Below are 10,698 nucleotides of genomic sequence, written 5' to 3'. Positions count from 1 at the left end.
CCTTGACTGGAGATTGAAAGGAATGAGGCTGAAAGTTGGTTCCCCTGGCAACCAGCCCCTCATCCTCAGAGGCTTTCAAAAAAAACCACACCACATTAAAAATTAAAATAAGCTCAGGTGCGGTTGAAAGGGGCTTCTTATAAATAAAAGACATTCCTTTCACTTTGCTCTTATCACTTAGCAAATTCCAAGGGTTTCAGGAGCTCTGTGCTCTTTATATATTTGGTACACAAATTCTTCAATACTCCTTTGAAAAACTGGAGCTTAATTCCTCTCCCCTTGAGTGTGGGTTGGACTTAGTGATTCTCTTCTAGTGAAAAATATAGCAAAAATGGCAGGATGGGACTGCCAAAACTAGATCATAAGGCATAAGAACTTCTTCCTTGTTCTCTCTCAGATCCCTGGCTCTGGGGAAAGCCGGCTGCCATGTTGTAAGACCTCTCAAACAGCCTCTCAAACAGCCTAATGGAAAGGTCCACATGGCAAGGAACTGAGACCATCTGCCAACAGCCATGTGAGTGAGCTGTCTTGGAAGAGGCTCCTCCAACCTCATTCAAGTCTTCAGATGACTGCAACCCAGCCAAATCTTGACATGTGAGAGTCCCAAAGCTAGAGCCACACAGCTAAGCTGCTCCAGAATTTCTGACCAAAGAGATAATGTGCTGTTTTAAGCTACTTAACTTGGAACAATTTATCACATGTCAATAGAGACATACCTAGCCACAAAACATCCCAAGCAGTATCTCACATGCACACACCCTCCTTTTCCTTTCCCACCTTTCTACTTTCCTTGTCTTTTTTCCTATGTACCTTGAAGTGAATCATTCGAAAGCTCTAGAAGACCACAAGATGGAAGAAGCAAGGACCACCCAGTCCCCTGGAGGAAAGCCATCCCTACCATGCAAAACCACAGGCCTGAGGCTTATACATTATAGTAGCTAGTGTTATTTATTCTGCTGATATACCCTCCTTTCTACTTCTCCTAGAATGTATTGTTCTTTACCACATGATATAATTCTGTGCATAAATGTCTTTCTTCTATTCTGGCCCACAAGTTGCTTTCTTTTCAAGATTAGTATCATATGAGCAATGAAAAGATGCTCACGCGTGGCAGTATGTGCTTTGCCAGCGTATCTCAATTAATTCTCACAATAACTCAATAAAGTAGATTTTGTTAGTATTCTGATATTTCAGATGTGGACTCAGGCTAAGAGAGGTTAAAGGACTTGCTCAAGATTACATAGCCCAGAAGAGGCAAAGCTGACATGTGTTTAGCTCAGTTCAGTCACTCAGTTGTGTCCAAATCTTTGTGACCCCATGGACTGCAGCACGCCAGGCCTCCCTGTCCATCACCAACTACTAGAGCTTACTCAAACTCATGTCCATTGAGTTGGTGATGCCATCCAATCATCTCATCCTCTGTCTTCCCCTTCTCCTCCTGCCTTCATTCTTTCCCAGCATCAGGGTCTCTTCAAGTGAGTCAGTTCTTTCCATCAGCTGGCTGAAGTACTGGAGTTTCAGCTTCAGCATCAGTCCTTCCATTGAATATTCAGGACTGATTTCCTTTAGGATGGACTGGTTGGATCTCCTTGCAGTCCAAGGGACTCGCAAGAGTCTTCTCCAACACCACAGTTCAAAAGCATCAATTCTTCGGCATTCAGCATTCTTTATAGTCCAATTGTCACATCCATACATAACTACTGGAAAAACCATAGCCTTGACTAGACGGACCTTTGTTGGCAAACTAATGTCTCTGCTTTTTAATATGCTGTCTAGGTTGGTCATAACTTTTCTTTCAAGGAGCAAGAGTCTTTTAATTACATGGCTACAGTCACCATCTGCAGTGATTTTGGAGCCCCAAAAAATAAAGTCTCTCACTGTTTCCATTGTTTCCCCATCTATTTACCATGAAGTGATGGGACTGGATGCCATGATCTGAGTTTTCTGAATGTTGAGTTTTAAGCCAACTTTTTCACTCTCCTCTTTCACTTTCATCAAGAGGCTCTTTAGTTCTTCTTTACTTTCTGACATAAGACTGGTGTCATCTGCATACTTGAGGTTATTGATATTTTTCCTGGCAATCTTGATTTCTGCTTGTGCTTTATCCAGTCCAGCATTTCTCATGATGTACTCTGCATGTAAGTTAAATAAGCAGGGTAACAATATACAGCCTTGACGTACTCCTTTCCCAATTTGGAACCAGTCTGTTGTTCCATGTCCAGTTCTAGCTGTTGCTACTTGACCTGCATACAGATTTCTAAGGAGGCAGGTCAGGTGGTCTGGTATTCCCATCTCTTCAAGAATTTTCCACAGTTTGTCATGATCCACACAGTCAAAGGCTTTGGCAAAGTCAATAAAGCAGGAGATGTTTTTCTGGAACTCTCTTGCTTTTTTGATGATTCGGCAATTTGATCTCTGGTTCCTCTGCCTTTTCTAAATCCCAGCACATGTTCAGATCCCCAAATTCGAAATCTTGGCCACTATGATTCCCTTCCTCCCAGGGACCCCTGAATCCCACACTGTGCCCAATGAAGTATTGTGTATACAGCTGTTGCTTAATTAATGCCTGCAGCTACATGAGTTAAGAAACAAATGGAAATACAGTAAGAGGGGAAATATCATGAAAGGTCACAAATAATGAAAAATTCTGTTGTCCTGAAATATTTTGTTCCTCATACAAATGTCTCTTTTTACTTGTATGCCTCTGAACTTTAGGGTGTTAGTGGCTGGGATACATAAAGAGAGTCATTCAGTGGATAAAAAGCCTGCTTAAGAAAAGGCTAAGAAATTCTTCAGAATGTCTACATTTTCAGATAAAGAGCCACAAGAGCTTCAGGACATCAAACACATTGAGGACTTTTCTCAAGAGCCGACTCAGTAAGCAAAACAGCTGAAATCCGCACGCACCTCTGAAGGAGAGGACAGTAACAACTGTAACAACGGGCCCCCACTTCACCAGAAACCCGAATCCATTCAGGGACCTCAGCAGCAGGACAAAGGCCGGACTGTTCTCTCCAGAACAACGGGATAGTGCAGTGAAGAGTGGGCGCCCTGTGTTCCGAGGGAAAAGGCTGTAAATGAGTCCCTGGCATCACCACAACAGGTCAGCCTCAACAAAGGCGGGACAGAGCTGTTGGCCAAAAAAACCCGTCACAGTAAGCTCCCTCCAGGAGAGAAAATTCAATCAGATTTAAACTAAAAACAGCTCAATCTCCAAAATATGTAGCCAGTATACCATGAGGAAAAGAAGATTCTGCCTTCCTAGGGAGGGGAGGTAAGTAAGAAATAGTCTCAAACTCTCTTCATGAAAGCAAAGCCCAGGCCTTCTTCTGATTTGTTTGGAACTGGCATTAACTGCAAGTCGGCACCCTGTTTCCCACCTTGAGTTCACACTTTTGATTTTTCCAATTCTCCCTAAGTAAAGCTTAAACTTTCCTTACTGTAAACTTTTATTTTCTTCCTTGAAATGAAAAATGTTGAAAGTGGTGGGCTCTAGGAAGAGAAAGGGAGATTGGAGCAGAAAGACAGAGATATCTGTTTTCTATTCTTACCTTCTCATATTCATTACTCAACTATTATTAATTACTAATTTTATTAATGTGAAGCATTCATAACTTTTTGGGTCTTCATTTTTCTACTTGTTTCAAAAGAAGTCAAATATGCTTTTTTGGGGGTAAGTTTCATAACTACACATCTCTGTCCTAACACTTTTTTGTTTCCCTAAAGCCTTGCTTCTCAGAGAAAAGTCCACTGAGTGTGTTTCTTGCAGCAGAATATTACAGAATACCTTTACTGAACAACAACAAAGGGTTATTGGGGTTTTTCCTGTGATTTTAATATTGCTTAAGGTGGTACAACCATATATTACTCTTTTATACGGATCCATGGTTTCTAACAGGTTGATTTTTCCCCAGAGGAAATCTGGCAACCTAGCAACATTTTTGGATGTCATAACTAGGGAGGTGGGTCCTGCCAGCAGCTGGTGGATAGAGGCCAGGGAGGTTGCTAACATCCCAAAGTGGATAGGAAAGTCCCCTCTACATAGAATTATCTGGTTCAAAATGCCAATAATGCCCAGGATGAGAAACCCTGATATAGATATGATAACTCCATTGTATAATATGGAAATACACCCTAAAGTCATGCTCAAGAATAACTCATTAGAATAGGAGCCAGGAGAATGGTGTTCTCCTGTTTGGATGACATACCATGCATGAGGTTGAGACTGGCCAGATTTAGGGGTAGCTGTTTGTGTCTGATCAAGACACTTGATACACGGACACACAAGCACTTGATAAATGCTTCAAAACACAGTGGAATCTATCCTTTATTCTTTATTCATTTAACAGATATTTGTTGAATTTCTGCTATGCTATCAAGTATACACAGCTTATAAGGGGACTCACACTCCAACCAGGAGCACATCTGTTCTTAATAAAAAATAGAAGTACTCAGGCCATGTGGAAATATTACAATCAATATTTTGGCCAGGATATGTCTTAGGAGAACTTACATGAAATGAGAATGAAACTGACATACTTAAATATCTTATATATTAAACCTACATACAATTCACTTCCAGCATGACTGATTTTGTCCTAAAGTCATTATAAATAAACTCCTATCCCTTTAGAAAAGCCAGATCCTCAAAGGGAACCCATGGGGCTAAAAGAAACTGAACAAGCCAAGTAAGAATTTAAGCCGGGGACATGGATGGCAGGAGCTTCTGGTACTTTCGCTTTGTATTTCTGACTGGTCCCCACCCTACCAGTTGTCAAGGGACGGGAGGTGCTCCTGGACTTCCCTCCACAGTTAGAACAGCCGGAAGGACATGACTCTGTGGCCCCAGGGGCTGGACTTGGCTTCTCACTCTGAATGCAGTCATCAGGAAAGTTCCCAAACTACCCCTCCCTAAGCAATCATGAATCCACACTTAATTCTCACCCATCGAAGTAAAGCCTCATAAAAATATTCTCCCTTAAAGAAACCCCAGCAGGGTGAATTCTCTCAGAAGTTATAATAGTTGTAGCATTATTGATCCATGAACATTTGAATTCTTTGAATTAGTGCCTATGAACATGAAAGAAGACCCTGTACTTTTTCACAAGTCCCTGAAGAATCTCTCATTCCAAAAAAGGCAAGTTACACTTTTTTTGTTGTTGTTAATTTTGCAAGAGCCCCATTTCCAAAGTAACCACTTAATACAGTTTTTTGTTTATTTAATATTCAAAAAATTTTTATAATAAAAAAGAAATGCAGCTAAGAGTATTAGTAAAAGAACAGAAAAATCTATTTGCAAAAAATATACTGCAAATGCAATTTTATCCTATTTTTGGTTGCCTTCAAGGAAAACTAACTTAGAAGAGCCACACTGATACCAGTTCAACTGGGCCAAAACAACAGCTGACTCAGAGTCTGCTGAACTCACCAAGCTGGGGTCAGAGCAGGTCCAGCCTGACCTCCCTGCTGGGCAGTAGTCTGAGCAGAAATCTGTCTGATTCAGACCAACCCACCTGTGACTGCTCCAGGGTGACTTTGCCTCCCACCTCCAATGAATCTTAGCTTAGAGCCCAACTCCAGTTCTGTACGTGACCAAAGCTCTGGTCAAGGCCCAAAGCCCACTGCCACTCTCAAAGTTCAGGATGTTCTGCTCTGGCCTGGAAATAGCCCAGATGATTCGGGGCCAGAGCAGTGGATGATGGATTCATCCTAGATCAACCTCATAGCTACTGAACTTCAAGGGTTTAAACTGGGACCAGAAAAAGTATGGAGAACATAGCAAACCATCTGCCTGGCTGCATTCAGCCCTGGGTCAGTCACAATGGGTGTTCAGAACCCCTAGTCCTGTGTCATCAATCAAAGAATGACAACTTCCACTAAGAACTAAAAACCTGGGGAGGCTGTCTGGCTTTAAATCATGCCTTGTGTCACTTTGGAACTATGTTATGAGTTAAACCTCAGCATGCTCCTTGACTTTAACTCATTCCAGTTTCTCAAATGAGAACAAAGAAAACATCGGAATGTATACGTCAGCAGTATGACAGGCTTCATACTGGGCTAAGCACTGTATTTTCACCCGTATCTCAAAATTTCCTTTCACATACAGATTTAGGGCACACCGTTTGTTTCCTTGGGCCTTCCTGGTGGCTCAGACAGTAAAAGTGGCTGTCTACAGTGCAGGAGACCCGGGTTCAACCCGGGTTCAATCCCTGGGTCAGGAAGATCCCCTGGAGAAGGAAATGGCAACCCACTCCAGTACTCTTGCCTGGAAAATTCCATGGATGGAGGAGCCTGGTGGGCTATAGTCCATGGTGTCACAAAGAGTCAGACACGACTGAGCAACTTCACTTTCACTTTGCTTCCTTAAACGGTGGCACACATTTGTTTTTACTAGGTGCTCAGTGGTGTCCTAAGTGCTTTATAAGCATGAACATATTTATATGCATGTATTTATATATGTACATATACGTTTATCATAAAACGTATATATTACGGGTTTGCATACATTCCAAAGGATGCACTTTAAGTTTTATTCATGACTGAATTTATTTTTTAAATAATTTTAATTGCTGAAGTAATATGTGCCCATATTAAAAAAGTAAGGTTTTATTAATAAAAAGTGAAAATCTTGTTATCCCCTCCAGATCCATCCTTCTGAGGCAACACCAATGGTTACAGAGTGGGATAAGCCTTCTGAAGGAAGTATCGAGAAAAAATTTTAAAGGAAACTCAAGTCTCAAAGCAAATAATTAGCATGAGGTAAAGAGTAACATTTTTTTTTTTAAGAAAAAAATAAACAAATGAAGTGGGAAACGAGATTAAGGAAAAGCCCCTAGCATGGGAAGAGGCTAAATAGTGTGGCTGAGTAGAATTTTTAAATTAATGCTGTTGAGGGAGGAATAGACCCTAAGTCAGCAGACCTGGAAGGTGGCTGGTGGGGAAAGTGACCCTGCGGGCCTCCTGTAATCAACCTGGCAGTGTCAAACAGTATGGAGGGAGAGCCTAGTCGTTCCCATCGGCAGACATTTCCTTTCAAGGGTTTAGTCACATGTCTTTTTAGAAACAGTCCAGTTATCTCAAGCCCATGTACCCCAAGGAGCCCTGGGACTGCATTTGAACAGTCTACCAATGCAAAGAGGAAACCATGTCCCTTGCCCTAGAGAGAGGGATGGAGTGGACTGAGAGGCAAATGTGGCAACAGTTTGTCCATGGAGACCCAGCATCACCCAAGAACATCCGTTCCCCTGTGATGTGTGCAGGAGGCCTCTGGCCTAACCCTTCAAGAAGGCTCTGCAGCTGAGGGGAGCTCATAGGTGCCCTGGAGAATGGGATCTAAGGTAGTCAGAGCCAAAGGATCCTCCATGGAACCAAAACACAGCAAAACACAGTGGAAATGATTTTGAGTTGATGGATTCACTGGAAAATAGAGAAGGGAGTAATTAGGACACAAAAACACAGTAAATCCTGCAGGGTCATGACTACAAACCTCAGAATAAAATGAAGTGTTCAGGCTCCAGGGACCACCCTTCCAGCTGCAAAAATGCTACAGACTGAGCATCTTTGTCTTTCAAGGAGACCAAACAAAGATCAAATAATGGAGGGGGTGGGCAGTGGGAATACAGGACCCTCTAGCTTATTGACCTTGACACTGCATGAGATCTGGAAGCTTTGTTGGATCACATAAAAATCAGTCTCTTGGGCATTTAAAAACACATGTGTTAATAGTTATTTCATATCTGCATAAATAACTCAACCTATCCCCAAAGCTAATTAATAAGTCTTAACGAGGGCAGGTGTCTTGACTTCAAAGTGTTAGAAATACTCATGGGACCTGGTGAAGATGGTATCTGTCTAAGGCAATGGTTCGGCACCCTGGTTGCACATTAGAATCACCTGGAAAGTTTTAAAACATTGATTCCTGGAATCTAGCCTCAGAAATTCTGATTAAATGGTTTCATGGTAAGGCCAAAATATTATTTTTAGAACTTCGTCAGGTGATTTTAATGCAGGGAGCCATGAAACACAGATACTGGGATCCCAAGCTCTCCTAAACAATACTACCTTTCCTATGAGGTACACGGAGATGAAAACAAAAACAGATAACTCTTTACCAGCAGCTTGGGCCCCGAGTCTCCCTGCAGTACTTGTAGTGAGCTGGGCTGGAGCCAGTGATGAGTGCTTTGGCATACACCTGAACAACCAAAAATCAAAGCCAAGTAAGAGCTAACTCTCTCTCCATCCCCATATCTGAACCCAAGTCTCAGTTGTTACCACTCCAACAAGAAGGACAGCCACATTCACCAGCAGGAAGCGGAATAAACAATATATTTGCAACTCATATTTTCAACAAAGAGAGCATTCATAGCTCAAAATACAAATCAGTAAGAAAATAGCCACAACCCAATGGAAAAGCGAGCAAAGGCTATAAACAGCTACTTAAAGAGTAGCCTTGATAAACTAATAAACATATGAAAAGATCTTCAACTTTGACAGTGATCAGGGAATGCCAACGATAATCACAAATGAGATCGATACCATTTCACACTTAGCAAAATTACTAAAATCCAAATGTTTGGTAATACCAAAAGTTGGCAGGGATGCTGAGGAACGAGAACTCTGCTCTATTACTTGTTGGGGTATAAACCTGCACGATAACTCAGAAAAGCAGTTTTTAATATCTGCTAAATAGTAATGTAGAAGACGCGCATACCCTTCAAGAAGTCAGTTTCCCTTTCAGGTATATGCTGCTCAGATACTGAAGGAAATACAACACAGGGGTGTCCACTGCAGCATTCGCTGTAATGTGAATAGGTTGGAAGGTTACCATCCTCCAAGAGTGGAAGAGATAACTGTGGTTTCATCACCATACATGAAATAGTTTGGCCAGTTACAATGAATAATAACACTTACCTATTTCAACACAGATTAATCTAAAAAGTAACACTGAATGAAAAGTACAAGTTACAAAAAATCGTTTTCAGTAGGATACCCTTTATGGAAAATATTAAAACACAAACAGTATATATACTGATAAACAAATATGTAGAAAGAATATAAAAATGTGAGCAGGAAAAACCGTGCATGAACAATAAGAAAGTTACTACCTTTGAGGAGTGGTACTTATCTTCTCACGTGAGATTGGGAAGGCATTTCAACTGCAACTAGATGTTTTCCTTGCTTCCTTCCCTTCTTCCTTCCCTTCCTGGCTCCCTCCCTTCTTTCTACCTGCCTTCCTGCCTCCCTGCCTGCCTTTTCTTGTTTTTAAATTGGAAGCAAATGTGGCCAAATGTTCATTTAAAAACCTGAGTATAGGTAAATGAGTGCTGTTCTAGTTTTATCTGTATCTTATCATACATGGAAAATATTGAATAATTAATTTAAAATGTTTTTTTATTATTTTTCTTCTAATAATTAGCTTTTAAAAAACTTTCTAAGGAGCAAATAAAGAAGCCATAAGCATCTCCTTCAACAGGAGCTTCAGTGTATTTCCTCGCATCCTTTAATACTGAGATGGCGAAACAGCTGTGGTGAAGAAGCCTGCTGCCAGCTCCCAGGATCCATTGGTTGATGGGTGGAGACTTCAGGGCTCCCAGGTTGCCCATCCCACAGCCACCACACCAGGCTCTTGCTACATCATCGATGTCCATTCTCCACTTTGGAACGTAAGAGAGATTTAATCTGACCTCTGGAGAAACACAAACTCTAGAGTGAAGGACTCTCCTTACTTACATAACCAGTGTTTTATGTGGGAAAATTACTGGAGTTGTATTGAACCTACCTTTGATGTGTTTCACATGCTCTGGTCCCTACAAAGATCAGGTTATGGGTCACTGACGAGCAAGTCGAGGGGACCCTGGGAGCACCTGGGATGCCACTGATGCAGAGGAAACCGAGACCATAGAGGCAGGGGCTTCACAGAGCCTGCAGCTGAGCCACTGCTGCAGCCAGGGCCCCGGGTTCATGCCTCCCTGCCCAGTGTTCAGAGACCCTGGGCTGCCAAGGTGTCCTTTTCAGGGACAGACGAAACATCCTCAGAGGAGAAAGCTAGAAAAAGGTGAAATTTCTTGCCTATATCTTTTTCCCTCCATGGTGTTATTTTATTTCTACACTTAAAATTTACAGAAACTATGCCCTAAATAAACATTTTAGGTAACCAGTTTATTTGAAAACCCTCAAACTGAAGGATACGTAAGAAAAAGTCTTGATATCTCCTTTTATTACTGCTTTCAACCATGTCCTGTCCAATCATTCTCTCCATCCCTTAGTGTCATTGTAGGCAGATCTGATATCTCTCAGATCACTTTTAGATATTAAAACCTCTCCAAACTCATCTCATAAGGGATTCAAAGCTCTTCTCTCCTTCCCCAGGATAGGCTTGGAGTGTGTACTTCTGTGTGTGTGTGTCTCTGTGTGTTGGGTGTGGGGGATAAGACTTGGTTCTGACACCGCCAGCCTCTTGCTTCTCAGGCCCTAGCGTACTTGCTAGGGGCTTTTAGAGGGAAAGGAGAAGCTTAAGAAATGTGTTACTGTGACTAGCAGTCCTCTGTTGGAGCTGGGGACTGCTGGTATCACACTGCTTTGTTGTGATTCTCTCTGAAACTAGAGGCCTCTGGTGATTTAAGGGCCACCAAGAGTCCATATCAGAGAAGGTAATGGCAACCAGTACTCTTGCCTGGAAAATCCCATGGGCAGAGGAGA

At 41.9% G+C, this 10,698-nt stretch overlaps 1 long non-coding RNA gene across 1 annotated transcript; it reads left to right on the top strand.

Annotated features, from left to right (window-relative positions):
* The first annotated feature begins 575 nt into the window (after window positions 1-575).
* On the top strand, window positions 576-6,759 carry LOC138989991 (uncharacterized). Its single transcript, XR_011466183.1, has 3 exons — window positions 576-594; window positions 2,716-3,274; window positions 6,645-6,759. It is a non-coding gene; the product is annotated as an uncharacterized lncRNA (long non-coding RNA).
* Window positions 6,760-10,698: the final 3,939 nt, after the last annotated feature.

This window comes from Bos mutus, chromosome 11, assembly GCF_027580195.1.
Source record: "Bos mutus isolate GX-2022 chromosome 11, NWIPB_WYAK_1.1, whole genome shotgun sequence".
Taxonomy (NCBI): domain Eukaryota; kingdom Metazoa; phylum Chordata; class Mammalia; order Artiodactyla; family Bovidae; genus Bos; species Bos mutus.
Note: the sequence above shows the minus strand (reverse complement) of the source record. Positions and strands in the feature narration are given on the sequence as shown.